The following is a 17,287-nucleotide window of genomic DNA, read 5'->3' as shown; positions in this document are numbered from 1 at the left end:
TCCTGTGATCTTTTCCCATGGGTGAACAGAATCTGTAGTGTAATTTTAATTCTGTCAGCAGGATGAAGGCAAAATAAATAAAAGTAATAAACATTTTACAACATTAAACAATCTTTCACAGCTATTCAATATGACAATTTGACCAGCATTAAATTTGCTGGAATGTTTCTAATAATGAGCAAGAAACAAAGTCATACTTCCTCTGATACAGTTGCATTGATTTGAAGAGTGAGCTAATAAACTCTATCACTACATTCATATTCTGGGACTAACAGAAACTTGTTCCTTTCCCTGCTATTCTGTGGGCTGCATTGCAATCTCTTCTGCAACAACATAATTTAATTTAAAATCATGATGCTATAAGTACTTGAGAAGCACTTAAAGCCATTCAGTCAGAGAAAGGTCATGTTAACATAAATATTGAAAAGAATGATAATTAGGCAAGAAAAACAGCAAAACACATTAAAGAGAAATGAGGCAATTTTTAAATGTTAACATCTCAATTCAGAAATGTTTGCATTACGTGTAATGGTTCCATTTTCAATGAGCATTCCACTAAAAAAAATATTGCTGAGCAAAATTATGAAAGAGAATTACAACCATAAATGACATTGTATCCATTTTATTATCCTGAGAGAAAATGAATTATCTGAATCTTGTTAAACACAACAGAATTCAAATCATCCAAGCATGACTTACAGCAGAATGAAGCAAAGTACTCTCTTACTAAGAGAAACATAGTCAATTTTTTATGACAATTCATGATTTAAAATCCTGAATATATGAAGAAGTTGCAAAACATCTCTTCCTATGACTTGTCCAATACATATTGAGCTGAGTACAGATAAGAATGTCTCACAAACATTGACAATTTCATATCCTGAAATGTACTGTGGTTGCTCCTCACAGCATTGTTTTCCACATAATCCCACCTTGAGATCAAGAAACTAAGTGACACATTTAAAACTCCCTAACAGGCTAAGCTGATTGTTGTTTCAGGGTAACTTTAACTTACAGTACATGCTTCTCAAGTTTAATTTTGAGGCAAGGTTTATCTTAACTTAAAACATTACAAGAAAAATTAAGTCTTTTACTGAAAGGTTCCTGGTAATAAATATACTGAGTCAATTTTTCTTTTCATTTGTAGCTGTTACCATTCGAATATGCTAATTTTAAAAGAAATTTTAGAATAAAAAATTAAAACTCCCTCCCAGAAATCGGTGAACCAGTGTCCACTCAGGTTTGTTACCTACATAGATGCCACAACCAGAGTCAGAATGCCATGATATTGTAATAGGAGCATGATACAGCTCCCAAAGAATTGCAATGCAGATAACAGGGAAGAAAAAAATAAATGGCTAGGCAGAGACACAGAGCACTAAAGACATGTGCTTCTAATTTAACTTGGGGGCGGGGGAGGGGTTTAAGTCTCATTGCATTTGCCACAATATAAAGCGTCACAGTTTAACCTGCTCAATTATCAGGTCAAGAAAATATTTCTGGATTTATTTATTTTTCAGTCAAATGAGAGGGAAGAATGGTAAAACAGAAGTTAGATATTAGGAAGAAGAATTAAAGACATTGTGAAAAGGAACAAATTTAACCAAGAATTTTTTCTTTAATTGCTACCTCCTACACCCTTCTTTAAAATGCAAATGAATCTACTTAAGTGAATTGTCTTTAAAAGGGCTGTCACGTGAGATCACCCTTATTTGCAGAGACCGGAGAAAGCTTTGAGCTATATGTGTATATAAAATATCTTGACAAAAATGTGTTCCTGTGGTTTTCATTCTCGAAGGTGAGGTTGTTTTCCCTTCATGCAGCACATTTGCCAACAATGTAAATGCCAGCAGAAGTCACTATGACATCACAACAACAGCATGAGAAAGTTACTTGGCATTGTTCTAAACACCAAGATTCTAATTTAAGCAAGAAAAGATATGGACTCCATAAAGTTCTGCTACCTGTAACACTTCTTATTATTTTTGTCTCTGGGCCGTTACCTGTGAATTTTATGTATTAAAAAAGTAGTGTAGACAGCAGGTGCAAAAAAGTGCAACAGTCTTGTGAAGCAGCAACAGCAGAAACAGCAGAAGCCATAGCAGAACTGTGGCTATATTTTTCTTTTCCTTGGTACTAATATGGCTGCTTACCCAGCATTGCTCATTGGGAACTATTGTTGGGTTATTTCAGAATGCCTAAAGACAGAACTGCAGAGATTTCTGTAAATAGACTGTTTACTTCTGGTCTAGCCCCGAAGTCTCATGGTGAAGCACCTACCTGCAGAAAGTTTAGCAAAAATGTACTTATACAAAAGAAATTGAATCCTAAATTTCTCAGCTTTTCTCGTATTTTGAAACATTTTGGAAAGTCTGTCCATGAGAAAACCGAAAAAAGTACAGATTAATAGAAAATAATTTTAAAAAATAAAGTGTCAATACATTCTTCTTTGATAGCCTGTGTAGGGTGCAAAAACCCCTTCCTGCTCTTAATTTGGGCTTTTTTGTAAAACCCTCTGGGGAAGATGCTGCAGTTTCCTAAGGAACTTATTCTGGTGTTTTGCCTTCCTGCTAAAAAGTTCTCCCAGCAGTTTCACCCAGTGCTCTCTGATGCAGTTGAAGCCTTTGCTTCTAACTATATTCAATGAGGACAAATATAATGTTTTACTCCTTTTCTCTTTGAAGGTCATTTCTGCATATTTGGAGATGATTATACTGTTTTCCTTCAGTCTTTTGGTTTCTAGACTAAACAGTCTCAGCTCTTTTAGGGATTTTACTGATTTCATAATGTCTGGTTGCCATTTTTGGAATTTGAACAAACTCAACAGATGTATAGTGATACTACTTTGACCAAACAGAGTATTTAAAATGTAAATATGCTTTACACAGCATTTACACAAAATTTCTTGATTCTAGCAGAGGAAATTCCTGTTGACTAATACTTATAAAGATAGCAAGGAACATATTGAGGGAACTAACATGAGTAGCACTAGCCAGTGGTTTATCATATCAAATTAGTGAGTCATAACTATATTTTTTGCTTATTCGAGGTCAGCCCTTTGGATTATATCAGTTCTGAGCTCAAAATTATTTGATTACCAGTATACATGTAATTTTAAAAAGAAAAATAAGAGCTACTCCAGATATTATATTTGTATGTTCATGTGTTTCTGCTGTAGCATCATTATGAAAACTCCTGATGAGAAGATTTTGCAAATGCCGTATAACTCTCTCCCAAGAGCTAGGCTGGAGTGATGACATGGACCCTAAAAACCTTAGCTTTTATGCTTATTTTAAAACTAGGATTTGGAGTCTGCACAAGCCATTTGATATGTGGAAGCAGCCTTTTTCCAGAGGGATTGACTATGCTAGCAACAACTTAAATCTGTGGAAATGAATCAACTGAGTCAGCTGCCGATGACTGCAAAAATGGCCTGGATGCCATTTACAGTTACCTTTTTAAATGGGAGCTTGAAATTAGAAGAATTATAGCAAAACTGTCATTGAGGAGAGATAGACTGCCTGGAATTTGCAATGCAAACCTATTATCCCTTATGCAGAAGGAAGATAAGTGAGGAAAAAAAATTAACAGCCACAAGAGTTCTCTCCCAGCTGCAGTTTCATCTTATTTATTGTTGCTATTTATTTATATATATGTATTTAAAAGTTTAAATGATTTGTTAGCTATGCATCAAGCTAACCCCTATAAATGCATGTTTTATTGTAGCTGCTACAGCTTTTAATATTGTGTATTTTTATTCTCTTAATGCCTAGAAACTAAAGCTGTGCTTTAAAGCCCTGTTGTGCAAGCCTCTGTATGAGCAAGTGACGAAACAACAGATGCCACCTCAGAGGACTCACAACACAGGATTTTGAAAGCATGGAGCATGTGAGCAGGTAGACATCAAGGTGGCAAGGTGACATAAATGTCAATATGTTTACTTGAAGAAGCAAGCTTTGCAGCAGAGATAGGCGTGTCGTTGCAGAATAGAGGGAGAGGTCTTTATCTTCCTCTGCTTATTTGTTCTTTCTGGCTTCATCTGAAGTCCTATCCTCTGCCTGGCTCTTCCTGGGCTCCTCACTACCACTGTATAGAGATGGAAAGAAGGCAAATGATTTATAGTAGAGACAAGTTCTGGGTTTGCCTAACACTATTGAGAAGTCTTTTTCACAGCTGGAGGAAAACACTCATACAAATAACTTAGATTAATGTTATCAGCGTCTGTGTTGAGCTATGAACATCTATTCCATAAATTAAAAAAACCCAACCAAACAAAACCAAAATGATTAGCAAAGGACTAGAAAACCTCCACAGCCTTAAAAGATCAAAGGAATAGGAAAAAATAAAGAGGTACCTAACTGGTTAAAAATTACGGACTGGAAAAGCAGACAATCCAGCTGAAATAAATCATTATGAATCTGCTCTGGCTTTTTCCACACTGTAGAAGTTCTAGCCTGAATTCTTCCTTCAAGGTTGTCATGACTGAAAAAGAGATGATTTATTAGCTACTCTTGACCTGTCTGAGTTTTTGTAGGTTAGAACCTGCTTACTGGTTTCCAGTGACTTTCACAAAAATGTACATTCCCTCTTTTAGAGTTTCTGATGTAAAGTGTGGTCCTATTGCAAGCCTATTGATTGTCATTCACTGTTCTATTCAAAAGGATTTTTTTTATACATATAGATGCAAGTTCTGGATTAATCTCCTCCCTCAATAAGCTTTTCCAGGGCCTGAGATCAACTGAAGTGGTTTCAGAATTAGTTGGCGAACAGGAAAACATAAGTGCTGGTAAATTGTGATCTCAACAAGGGCACCCAGCCATGCATTTAATCTACTTCATCACTCCTCTCACCTCTCTCCAGGACCCAGCAAGGGTTTTGATTGAACAAAATAACAAAACAGTTACAGAAGTGCCACTTAATTAGAGAAGTTGTGGATGCCCCTCCCTTGGTTTTGTTTAAGGCAATGTTGAACGGGGCTTTGAGCAGCCTGGTCTAGTGGGAGGCGTCCCTGCCCATCACAGAGAGGCTGGAACTACATGATTTTTAAGGTCTTGTTCTACCCAAGCCATTCTGTGATACTGTGATTTAATGACACCCATTGTATGCTTAATTTTAGGATCTGCTGTTAAAGTCATCTCTTCAGTGAGAAAGGAGGCAAGGACAAACAGCAGATCAATGAGATTCAACTGGGGCACAATCAAACTTCAAATATTTTCTGTTTTTTTGAAGGTTAGTATTTTCACTTGGCTGAATAGCACAAACTTTGGATAGATTCAGTATGTTTTGATTTGGATTATTTGTTTTATTTCCCCAGAAAATATTTAGCTAGCATACTCTTTCAAGTGTGCTGCAAGTGGGTGCGATTTTCTGTCCTACTGATCATGCTTCTCCTAGAAGTCAAAAGTACAGGGAGTTCCCAGACTTCATTTTTATAATGTAAAAGCTCATCATGATGAAATATACACTTGTGCACATTTATGGGGCTGAGATAGTTAAAAAAGCACATTGAATATTTCTGTCTGATCTTTGTTTAAGTAAAAAGACCTAACGGAAACTGGAGATATCAGATATCCCAAGTTAGGTGTTCACATGTAACATTTATATAGAATTTTTATAGCTTGGAAAGTGCCTTAAAGACCATCTATTTCCAGATAGAGAAAAGGTGTCAAACCCCCATTCTCTGGACATAAGACAAGACACTCTGTGGAGTTGGTATGCATCTCCTAAATCACAGTACAAACTGTGTGAACAAGATAACACCCTGGAAACCCTGGCAGTCAATTTATGTGCTGTGACTTAGGCAACTAGTGGCATTTGGGATGTTCTGGGCTACCCCACCTGATCTCAAGCATCCATTCCAGAAAGGTGGAGATCTTCCATGTACCTATGCTAGGCAGATGATTTCAGTATCATAAATTATGATAATTCCTGCACTTCAACACCTGAATTGTGTCTTGTTGCTTGTAATGACTCTGTCTTCATTTGCTGAATTTATAAATACCTAGCATACAGGTAGACACTTGTCTGTAGTGTGGATACATAACAGACACCTGGAAGCAGTTAGCTGAATCCAAAGACACACTAGGAGATAAGCAGTTTATCATTGCAAAAGAGCCTCCACTTGAGAGAAAAGAACAACCATTTTCTTGCTGAACAGTTAAACAAAAATTCAAATTAAGTAATAACAGAGAATTCAAATATATATCAGTTTAATGCAAAAGAGAGATAGACTTGGGTAATACAGTATTATCACAGCATCAGTGTTAACCTGAGACACTTACAATTAAACCAGAACCTGAACTCCTACACCTAGTCTAGAGACAATAAAAAAAAAAATAATCACCCAAAGTCAAATGAAAATATTGACCACTAAAAGAGAAGTTGTCTAGAGATGTAGAAACTGCCTGGAGATGTAGTTGCTTGGACTGACCCGTCTGTGTCTTTGAAAATAAGTGACTTTGCAGCAGAAGATGACAGGGAAAAAAAAAAAAAAAAAAGAAGAAGAAAAAAGAAAAAGAAAAGGGAAAAAAAAGCTGTTTGTGAGGAAGTCAGGATTAAATTCCTTGACCTCTCAACCAATCAAAACTTTTTCTCCCGATGAATATCCAAGCTTCTCTGGAAATTAATCTTTTTAGAGCAGCAATGCCCATACCATTTTTTTTTTTCCTCTTCAGGGTAAAGTTGAATTATGCTAAATTATAGAATAAATGAAAACAGAAAAGAAAGAAACTGCAGACTACTAACTTAGGTTGGATATCTTATGTTTAGAGTGTGGCAAGGTGAATCTCATCCCATATTGAGATATGGATTTTTTAACTCTACTTAGAGCATCTAACTTAGGACTGGATCCCCATTTCAAAAGATAATGAGCATGCTAACACATTAGAAGACTTAGAAATCCACTCCTTTGTTCTGCAGTTCATTCTCTTTTTAGTATGGATAATCTGTCAGATAAGACTGTCTTTACCTCATAACAGTATTGTAATGGTTAAATGCAAATTTTGTTAAATGCATAAAGATTAATGTAGTGGAGACTACCAGGGCACATTAGGCAGGTGCCATCATGAATTAACATGGAAATCAATGCAAATATCATAATAGAGTATGTTTTAACCGGGAACATTGTTTGACTTCTGCAGGTTATGGCAGGAGACAGAGAGATGCCATAAGTTTCTATTCTCATGATCTCGGTCTTTCTTTGTTCCATTTTCTGTTCCATTTCTCTGTTCCATTACTGTAAAATCTCCGCAGCCATTTAGGATTGACTCCACTATAAATCCTTTGCATAGGTAATCAGTTGAAATTGCTATCAGTTTTTCTACTTTTTTCTTTCCCTTAATTCTGGGTCATCTACCATTTTTGTAGCATCTGAAGGAGACTGGAAGGGAAAGAATATTTAATCTTCTGTATAATTGTACAACTTTAGCAGTGCAATTCCTTTATCTACTCCTTTCAATCCTCCGTATCCTAGTGAGGCATACAAATGTTTTGCCAGCAAACAGAATCAGATTTTAGATATTCCTTGACCAGACTTTGATGTTAAAGTGCACTGAAAAGAGACTTTGAAAGGTGAAAAACAAAATCAGAATCTTGAAGCAATAACAGGAAGCAATCATGTTCATAAACAATTAGGGGCAGTACTAAGGATAGGCTAAAAACTATTTGCATGCCATATGAACTAGAAAATAGGACCAGAAAGTGAAGAAAGAAGCATAAAGAAACAATTAATTGTTCCTGCAATAAAGAAAAAATATCAAATAATAAAATGACATCAATAAAAGTGTTGGTTTGAAATTTTTTGGGCTTTGTTTATTCTTTTAAAACCCACTGCATAGAGTGGGAATAACTCACATGCTCAGGTAATCAAAAATGTTCCTTAGCAGAGTAGCTAAGAGCTTGGTATAAATTAACTATCAAAACTTGACAAAGGGACAAAGACCATGCAGACTGGGCAAAAAATTGCTGTAATCACTATGCAGCTGCTACAAAGGCTGGCATACGGTTAGGATGCAAAAGGAGGAAAAATCAGATTCCCTTTTGATGTGAGTGTAAAGGGGAAAAGCAAAGCAAGAGCTCTTCAGTTTGGAATTTTGTTTTTTGAAAGGCTAAATGGTTCAAAACCTTCTTGAATTCCATTGTAGGAATTCTGTCAATAAGACTAGATAAGTTTTATTAAATAAAGAGCAGATATAGTTCTCCCCTTTGATTTTAATCTGTTGTTACTGCATACTTAAATACAAAGTAAAACTGAAGAAGTGGCAAACTCAACCCCCTGCCCCAAAACAACCAACCATAAAAACCCCAAACCAAAAATAAAACCAAACATATTTTGAATTGGAAAACTCTAAGCACTCCAATATATTCAAACTGAAACTTTTGCACTTGCCAGCGTACCTCTCTGTCTGTGCACAGCCCTTGCCCTCAGCTCTAACCATCCTGTTCTTATTTCTGAGCAAAACATCAAAGGCAAGAGGATTTCTCCTTGAACAGCCTGAAGCAGCTCCTTGCTCACGTCTTAGTGTCTCTAACCCCACCCAGAGGCGTGAAACCTTTTCTGGTTGTACCATCAGGAACTTACAAAACTGGTGAAAGGTTCTGCCCTGTCACTATAGGACATAAAATAAAACTATGCAGACACACAACTCTCCAAGGTAAAAAGAGGGCAGTTTGATTCCTGACTCCAACATTTATAGATTTCCAAAAGTGACGGTGGATGGGTAGGTGAAAGTGCCACCTTTCCAAATGACACTGGACAAACCAACAGTCCATCAGATTTCTCCTCCTCCAGAAAAGAATGCAAAACAATTAATTATTTACATAAATTCTGTGAGAAAGTTCGTTACAAGAATGTAAACATCAGAAGGCTTAGAAAAACTCAAAAGGACAGGATGACACTGCCCCAGTTCCCTGATGATCCCTTTGAGCTTCAGCCTCAATTAACTTCATGTTTCCCATTACCTTATTTGGGGATGTGATCTGAATTTCACAATTGAAAACAGTGCTGAAATGGGATGTGGATTAATGTGGGTGAAGACTAAGGAACCAAGATTGCTTGGATGACTGCCCCAATAAAAAGCAGTAAATATTATGAATTTTACTATCAAAAAATGTGTCATATAGGGTCACTGAAAAAAAAAAAAGGCAAAAAAAGGCAAACAATGTGGGGATTATATTTAGGGACCGCAACATCTATCAGAGATATTAGTGGCTCTACTATGATAGTTCGACTACAATAACTAGTTTCCTGATAAACCCAAGCTTTAACCATAATCACATAATCAGTTACTTTAAGTTACACCCAAAGACGAGAAGCGTTTCTAAAAGAACACAATGTAGAGCAGGCAAAATTTCAGTTAAAATACTCAATTTTAGGGAACCCAAATTACAATGAAGCAATGAAATATGTACAAGCTCTGTGCCCATCCTGTCCTGTCTGAGGGAACTATGGAGAGATTTCTCTCCAAAATGCCAATGAAAGAGATTATCAGTGTGCAACTGGGAGGAAAACATGCAAAATAAATCACTAGGAAGCTGCATTAAAAGCAGGCAGGGCTGTGGTGCTATGGGTGCTGCTCTCAGCATCACTCACTCTCCAGCCACACGAGCTCCCTGATGCCATTCACTGTGTGTCCCCAGACTGCTGGGCCAGCAACACTGGAACCAGCCTGGAGACAGGCATGAGATGGGCAGCAGAAACTGATGCAACTTTTCACCCCTGAAGACAGCAGAAGGAAATAATTTGACAGAAACCTGAAAACAAACATCATGTAAAGACAGTGGCTGCAGAAGTTGCAACTTATCTGCTTTCTGTGCTCTTTCCAATACCATGTGATTTGTTTAAATCTGCTCAGGATAATTCAAGGTCTCCACTGGAATTAAGATTTCCCTGGTTAGGAAAGCACAGATGACCAGTTTACAACAGAATAAATCAAGATATTGGTAAGGACATGGCAAAGGATACAGCAGTGTGCAAATGTGTGCATATATGGAGGGAAAAAATAGTTAAAATCCATTTTGGCAACTTGGCATGTTGCAATTGTAACCGCAAAAATTAGTGAAAAGGGAATTTTAAATATCAAAACATTACAAGAAATTCTTACTGATTAGAAGGCATGATCAGCTGGATGCTAAGTAATAAACGGTGCAGAACAGATTTTGTTTTATACTTCTGGCAGTACATTCCCCTGTTTCCATTTTAATGAGCATCTTCATATGTTCATGCTTAAATTGACTCACCATTTTTTTTTCCTCCTACCTAAAATTCTGCTGGGTTTACAACTACAAGCAGAAAATTTAATTTTGTTTACTCTCAGCTCTCAGAGTACCAGTAATTAGCCACAACCAGGAATAGTACAATTGAGATAACTACTTCTTTGTGTATTTTTATTTGTCCCTTTTATCAGGCTATTACTCTCCAAAGTTTTAGGACATTGTGGCAATAATGAAAAGTGTTGGTTCATTCATAGACCATGGGAATAAGTGTTCATCCAAATCTCACTATGAATAAGATGGGGGAACCCTCCCACTTCTAAGATCATGCATATCATAGTATGTACGAAAGCCTCTGCCTGCTTCTTCAAAGCAGCCATCTACCAAGGAGGGCTGAAGAGCCATTTCTCAGTGCAATAAATAGCTTCCACCACTGCAGAGTAGGATATAGAAGCTGCCTATAGAATTTAATAGAGTATTAAACTTGTAGAATTTAATACAGAATTTTGAAAATAATATTATTTTTTGGTTGGTTTAAGAGTGTCTGTATTATGAAGACTAAACTGTTTACCGTATCATTTAATAAGGATGAGGTCAGCCTTGCAGTTTCCATCAGAAAGATGTATTTTTGTTTTGTCATCCAGCAAATACATGCTCTGTTGATGTGCTGTCTCCTGCACTTTGTAGAACGTGAGCCACAGTCCTGTGGAACCAATATGGTTCCACCACCACGGCACAGTGGGTGTGGATGCAAGGTAAATGTTCAAAAATGCTGCTCTTTATGCAGCCTCTGCAGACTGCTTGTAGAGCTGCTGGCTCTATTGATGGCATTTGTGAGGAAGGAGTTTTTGCTCTGCTGTTTCAAACATTGCACCTTTTTGTGATCTGAGATGGGAAATGGATGTAATCTGCTCTCAGTTTGGTGCAGTTTGATCCACAGAACTCAAATAGTACACAGATACTCATGAAGCCATTGCAGACCCAGATATAGTAGATTTAAACTTCAATACCTTTAGAAATGGGATATGTACAATTCAAACGTATTATGCTTAGCACACCATTTTCCTGCTTAATTAAATGGGAACAAAGGAAAAACATAGTAACTGTTATTGCTATGCAGTAATAGCTTGTCAGCTTAAGGTAAAGGATTGCTTTCAATGTGTGTGCTTCATTTCTTAGGAGCAAAATCCTGACCAACTTAAGGCTGTACTTAGTTTTAAGTATGTTTTATTCATTCAGGTACTTCATTCCTGTAGTGAACAGGAATTAATGTTGTTTTTACTTAAGTGTTCTGTCCTACTGCCAAATATTGTTAGACCTAGTTAGTATGGAGGTAAAAAAAATCAACCCCAAAATTCCATTAATTTTCTTTAGGCGTCTCAATTTCATTTACAGTGTAATTTTTCTCAGTGTTGATGCAGCAGAAATAAAGCCTTGCTTGGTTGGTTTGTAGTGCATCTCACTGCCCTGTTCCATCTCTCCCTGCTTTCGTCCTGATTTGCAGTTTTTGGAGTTATCCCACCACATCAATCACTGCATCCTTCAGCACTGGGGGAACTGGAAGAAAATGCAAAACTGCCCTGTAAAGAATGCCTGGTGTTAGATTTCTTTCTACAGAGACAGAGATAAAATTTGTCAATCCTAGCTGGGAATGACTGTTCTAACTTTATTAAACTATGAATACTGGATTCAGAGGGGAAATGATGCCTCTTTAAGGGATCTTATAGTCACTAACACTGATTTCCTTTTTCCCTAAAGTAAGATTTGTATGACAAATACCTTGCAAGATAAGTGAGGTATTTCTGTGGTAATTCTGTGTTGACCTCTGCCATCAAAAGGCAAGTGCAAGTAAGGAGAATGGAGATGAAACACAAGTCTGACCTTTCAGCAAGTTATTAGCTACATGCAGGATATGCAAAATATCCTCAAAATTCAGGAAGTCCCTGCTTGGAAATACAGCCTGAATGCTGCTGTTGAGCTATGCCTTACATTTTAAGATCACTTCCTTCTCTCGCTGTGGTATTGCCATTTCCAGTTAAAGGCACTTTATGCTAAACCATCACTTTTTCAGTTTCTCTTTTCTGCCAATAACTTTTCTCTCACAGCAATTAACATCTGTTTTCTGTCTGCCTTGCCATTTTAAAGGAATCTAATCAGGAGTTTGGACAATATTCCCAGTGCAGATATCCTTTCCCATCTGAAACATAGTGGAAACTCAGCTCTGGCTCAGGTTCAGATTTCTCTCTTATGATAAGAAAAGTAGAAAGTCCAGACATAAACATGCCTGAGCTTCAAGTGCATTTTGTTTTCCAAGTTCCAGTCTTACACGAGTTTTAACTCTGTTGCTTCCAATGGAATTGTTTCTGGCTTAGACTATCTTAAGGGAAAGGAGGAATTAATGCAAAAGAAAAAAAAAATAACTGAGGTACTTGGATACCTATGTGGTCAAACCTTAGAATCTTTTCTTGATAATTAGTAATGCAAGATTTTATTAAAATTATATACTGCTTTGGATCAAGTAAAAACTAAATATGGTATTCCAAAGTTGGCTTATATACACAGAGTTAGGACATAGTCTTTTTCTCTACATTCAAGAGAAACAAAATCAGTATGATTTCTTTAACTTTTTTGCTTTCTCCAGCTATTATATTCTTTTAAATTGGCAGTTCCAGTATGTTACTTAGTAATTTAAAGCTTGTTAAAAGAAAACTTTTAAGTCTTCTTTAGTGTCTTTTTCTCTTCCTGTCTCACAAGCATATGCATGGATACATAGGATATCTCAGATGTGTAAGGAGCCAGGCCAATTATGAATATTAAATGAATATTGTATGAATATTATATATATGATAACTGTATAGTATACATGATAAGCATATTCAAATAAATAATAATAAAATATGCATAATGAATAAACTTAATCTAGCAAAAGAATGTCAACATTCATAGTAGACAAAAATTCTAGGGCAAATTAAAATCTTTATACCTCCTCCTTGAACAAATTTTTGTCATTTAAGTGTCGTAATTTCTCACCTTTTGAATGCTGCCAGAGTCACAGATCACAGATGCACAAACACCACATTAGTTCTAGACCAGAAAGATATCCTAACATCTCACCTGCATACTAAGTTGCACACATGCTCTTTCTGCATGTGACTCACATTATATTTTGTTTAGGACACTCAGGCTTCTTTCTCCATACTTACACAATTACCTATGTGATTTTTATTTGCCATCTATGAAAGAAGAAAAATGGTTGAGAAACTGGTGTGATGTCCTCAAACACTATCATATCTTCATAATTTGTAGAAATAAAACAGTGTATTATTCAGTTTAGAAGAAACTCACCCCAAACCCAGAGTTTCCTTGCTCAGGAGATTGGATCAGAAGAGTAAGTGATATAGCTAAGGCAAAATGCTGGTGTAACCAGAATTTTGAGACCAAAACTTGTATTGCTGAATAATGGCTACCCTGGGACCAAACTACTCTGACTGGCTTGTGTCCACACTGATCAGGAGTAGTTCCCTCCAGATGAGATTTTTTTTTGTGTGGTTAATTGGAGCACAGCAGAGAGCCTGGGAGAAAACTAACAGTTTTGCAGTGAGAGGAGTAAAGCTCCAGGATTTCTCCCTGGCCTTCTGCATAGTGGTTCAGAGACAGCCTTCCACAGTGGTTCCTTCCAATGTCCAAATCCCAGTGAGCCCAGAAAAAAAATGAAAAGGCAGAACGGCCTCTGTACTTCTCAAGTTGCACTTGGTAATGCAAGAGACTCCCAAATGATCTTGTTGCAGCATTGCCAGACAAGGAACTAGAAAGAACTCCTTATTCAGTAACAGAGAATGTGTGATTTATATACAGCCTAATCCAAAATTAACAAAAAATGAGATCTTGGCAATTTGAAAACTGAGGGAAAAAAGGGGAAAAGGTGAAAAGAGAGGAGTATGTGTCAATCAAAAGTACAAGAGGAGAACAGTCAAGGTAGATGTTGTGGTATGTGACAGCTGTGACAAAGATTTTTTTCAGAACAGCTCAGAATCTGTAGAAGATGAAAAGATATCTACCTGAAAACATTACAGATGTGTGAGAGGAAAACAGAGAATAAAACAAGAGAAAGGAGGTCCGTTACACTAAAACATACTCTATTTCCATGTTGCACATGTGACTGGGAAAGGGCTTCAGGCTCTTGTTTCATAGCACTTCTCTCTACTACTAAACACACTACTGGTAGCTGCTTTTTTTTGTTCCATATGACCATGAGCAGATGGAATGATTTGACTGTTATGCTAAAATGAGATTTCCCTTCCTAAAGATTCTCTTTAGACTTTAACTCAGGTAGTTCAACATTCAAATGTTTTTGGTGAGCTTTTGCCCCTGTGACTTAGTCTTCCTTTCTCGGGACAGTTCCCTTAAGAGCAGGTTTATGGAGATTTAGAAGATGATAAAAAAAAAAAAAAAAAGGCTGGTCTTGAACAAAGACACATGAGTCAGAACAAATCCATGAAACCTCATTCTCTATGAACCTGTGTCTTAGGCCTACCCCACTGCCTTGGTAGTTGAAATAACTGAAGACAATTAAAAGAACCTTGACACAGTAAAATTGTTGGTGTTTTTTTGTGGTTTTTTTTTTTTTTAATAAAATACAGCATTATGTGTGCATTTTCTGGATTACAGCATGATTAGGAGATACTTTCATGGCAAATTATCCAGCAGAGTGGACAAAATATTTGACTTTTCAAGAGATGAGCCAGTCAGGTCATTTAGTGTAGACCAAACTCCAGACTGCAGGTACCTAAATTTGAACGTCTCAATATGCCTACAAGGGAGATGGATTGCTAATTTCTCATTATACTCAGTGGTACCAATACAATGAAAGGAGCCTAGAGAATTGCTCAACTCACTCTAATACAGATGCATTCAGCTAGGCTCCACTGACTGCATTAACTAGCTCCCAATTAGCTAGAAAACTGAATTAGGCATCTAGTTCAACACCTGCTCCTAGATGTCTACAATCCAGAGCTAAATCCCAGGCCAACAGTCTGTTGCTGCAATTAAAGTGACATAAATGTACTGATGTTTAATCAGCAAGATTTTCCTGTTCTTGCAAAACAATAGAAGAGATTTCCAATTATTAACAAGGTTTACCATTTCTATAATAACTGTAATAGGACTGGTCTGCATTTAACCTAGTAGAAGTAACAAGTGCTTAATTAACGCTTAAGTAAATCTGATCATCTGTACAATTGACATACTGAGAGAATAATGACCATTATGGTGCACAATTCAGGACAGAAATTATTGGAAAACTTTAAAGGAAAAAGCTTCCCCAAAATTTTATTTGTATAAATATATTTGGGTTGCCATTCTTGATTGAGTTTCTGCAAAGTTCCAATTACACTTATCCTTTAGACATAAAACTTTGACAAAGTCTGGAGCTAAGATTGTATCCAGCAACACCCAGGCTCCTTTTTGAGATGGAGTTCAGAAAGCAAGGAAGTCCTGCACCTCATGAGTCAATGTTAGGCTTCTCTAGTTAGCTTTGTCTAGTTAGTTTTTGTTTTTGAAGGTCTCTTCCTATGACATAAACAGCCTCACTGAAGTAAAAATAGCCTATATATATATATATATATATACATACACACACATATGTATATATATACACACATGCAGTGTTGTGTATATTTTATATAGTGGGGTACTGAAAAGAAAAATGAAAAAATAGTTTTTATTTAAATGTAACTTCTTAAATTAATTATTTGAAGATTTTAAATTAATCATTACATTATTTATTGCTTCATTTAAATTTTCTTGGAGTCCCTCTATGCTTCTAGAAAAAAAATTCAAGCCTTCCTTTGCTTTCATCCCAGTCTGTACATCAACCAATATTTTCTTTCTATGGTGTTCATGCTAAAGGAAGACTTAGCACTTTTGATCTTTGTTTAAGTAGGTGATGTATATCTAAGGGCCAAGAGTGGAAGCACAAAAATATCCAGAGCTACAAATTTTTGTTTCAGAGCAAATGTTACCATAGCATTTTGAAAGGATGAACCTAGGATTGTGCATTTTCTCATTCAGGACAGATACAGCTCTTGAGCTTTCAGGTTCTCTTTTGCACTGTCAGTGGCTGAAGTACAAAACAGGAAAATAATCCTGACCAGTTTTCAATGGAAAATTAGAGAGAGAAACATATAGTTGTGGAATGGAGGAAATTCTCTGGTATACATTTCTGTAATAATTTAGGCTTTCAATGACAGAGAAAAAAACAAACAAACAAACAAAAAAACCCCCCAAACTAGCACAGTCCTGAGATAAAATATCAAAACCAAAGAATGTAAGTTAGAAATTGTCCCTAGACTAATTAGAGTCTGCAAGGTTTTTAATGGTATTTTTAAATCTGATCAAAACCACTAAAAACTCTCTGGAATTTTCACTTTTAAATTGCAGCTAATGTATTCCTATAAAAACTGATTATTTTCTAGGGAGGACATATGACTAAACAAGGAATTCAAAAGGGATCACACAGACAAGCAGCAGCATTTTTAGTGGAAATTCTGTTTTGTTTTGCTTAGTTTGTGGAGAAAATCAACATATCTAAGGGGAAGGAAGTGGCGGAAGGAAGGAAGTGGCGGAAGGAAGGAAGTGGCGGAAGGAAGGAAGGAAGGAAGGAAGTGGCGGAAGGAAGGAAGGAAGGAAGGAAGTGGCGGAAGGAAGGAAGGAAGGAAGGAAGGAAGGAAGGAAGGAAGGAAGGAAGGAAGGAAGGAAGGAAGGAAGGAAGGAAGGAAGGAAGGAAGGAAGGAAGGAAGGAAGGAAGGAAGGAAGGAAGGAAGGAAGGAAGGAAGGAAGGAAGGAAGGAAGGAAGGAAGGAAGGAAGGAAGGAAGGAAGGAAGGAAGGAAGGAAGGAAGTGGCGGAAGGAAGGAAGGAAGTGGCGGAAGGAAGGAAGGAAGTGGCGGAAGGAAGGAAGTGGCGGAAGGAAGGAAGGAAGGAAGGAAGGAAGGAAGGAAGGAAGGAAGGAAGGAAGGAAGGAAGGAAGGAAGGAAGGAAGGAAGGAAGGAAGGAAGGAAGGAAGGAAGGAAGGAAGGAAGG

General features: G+C 36.9%; 1 protein-coding gene and 1 long non-coding RNA gene across 6 annotated transcripts in view; one reads left to right on the top strand and one right to left on the bottom strand.

Moving 5' to 3' along the window:
- TENM4 (teneurin transmembrane protein 4) overlaps window positions 1–17,287 on the bottom strand; it is a 1,559,611-nt gene that overhangs the window by 939,475 nt on the left and 602,849 nt on the right. The gene's annotated exons all lie outside the window — the stretch shown is intronic.
- On the top strand, window positions 1,937–16,809 carry LOC135294457 (uncharacterized). Of its 3 annotated transcripts, XR_010356566.1 has the most exons (4): window positions 1,937–2,224; window positions 3,774–3,896; window positions 5,117–5,229; window positions 16,773–16,809. It is a non-coding gene; the product is annotated as an uncharacterized LOC135294457 (long non-coding RNA). The 3 variants fall into 3 exon arrangements; XR_010356567.1 differs by lacking the exon at window positions 16,773–16,809 and having other exon boundaries at window positions 1,937–2,133; window positions 5,117–6,333; XR_010356565.1 differs by lacking the exon at window positions 16,773–16,809 and having other exon boundaries at window positions 5,117–6,333.

The sequence above is a fragment of the Passer domesticus genome, chromosome 2 (genome assembly GCF_036417665.1).
Source record: "Passer domesticus isolate bPasDom1 chromosome 2, bPasDom1.hap1, whole genome shotgun sequence".
NCBI lineage: Eukaryota > Metazoa > Chordata > Aves > Passeriformes > Passeridae > Passer > Passer domesticus.
The sequence above is the reverse complement of the archived record's forward strand: the minus strand, read 5'-3'. Positions and strand labels throughout refer to the sequence as shown.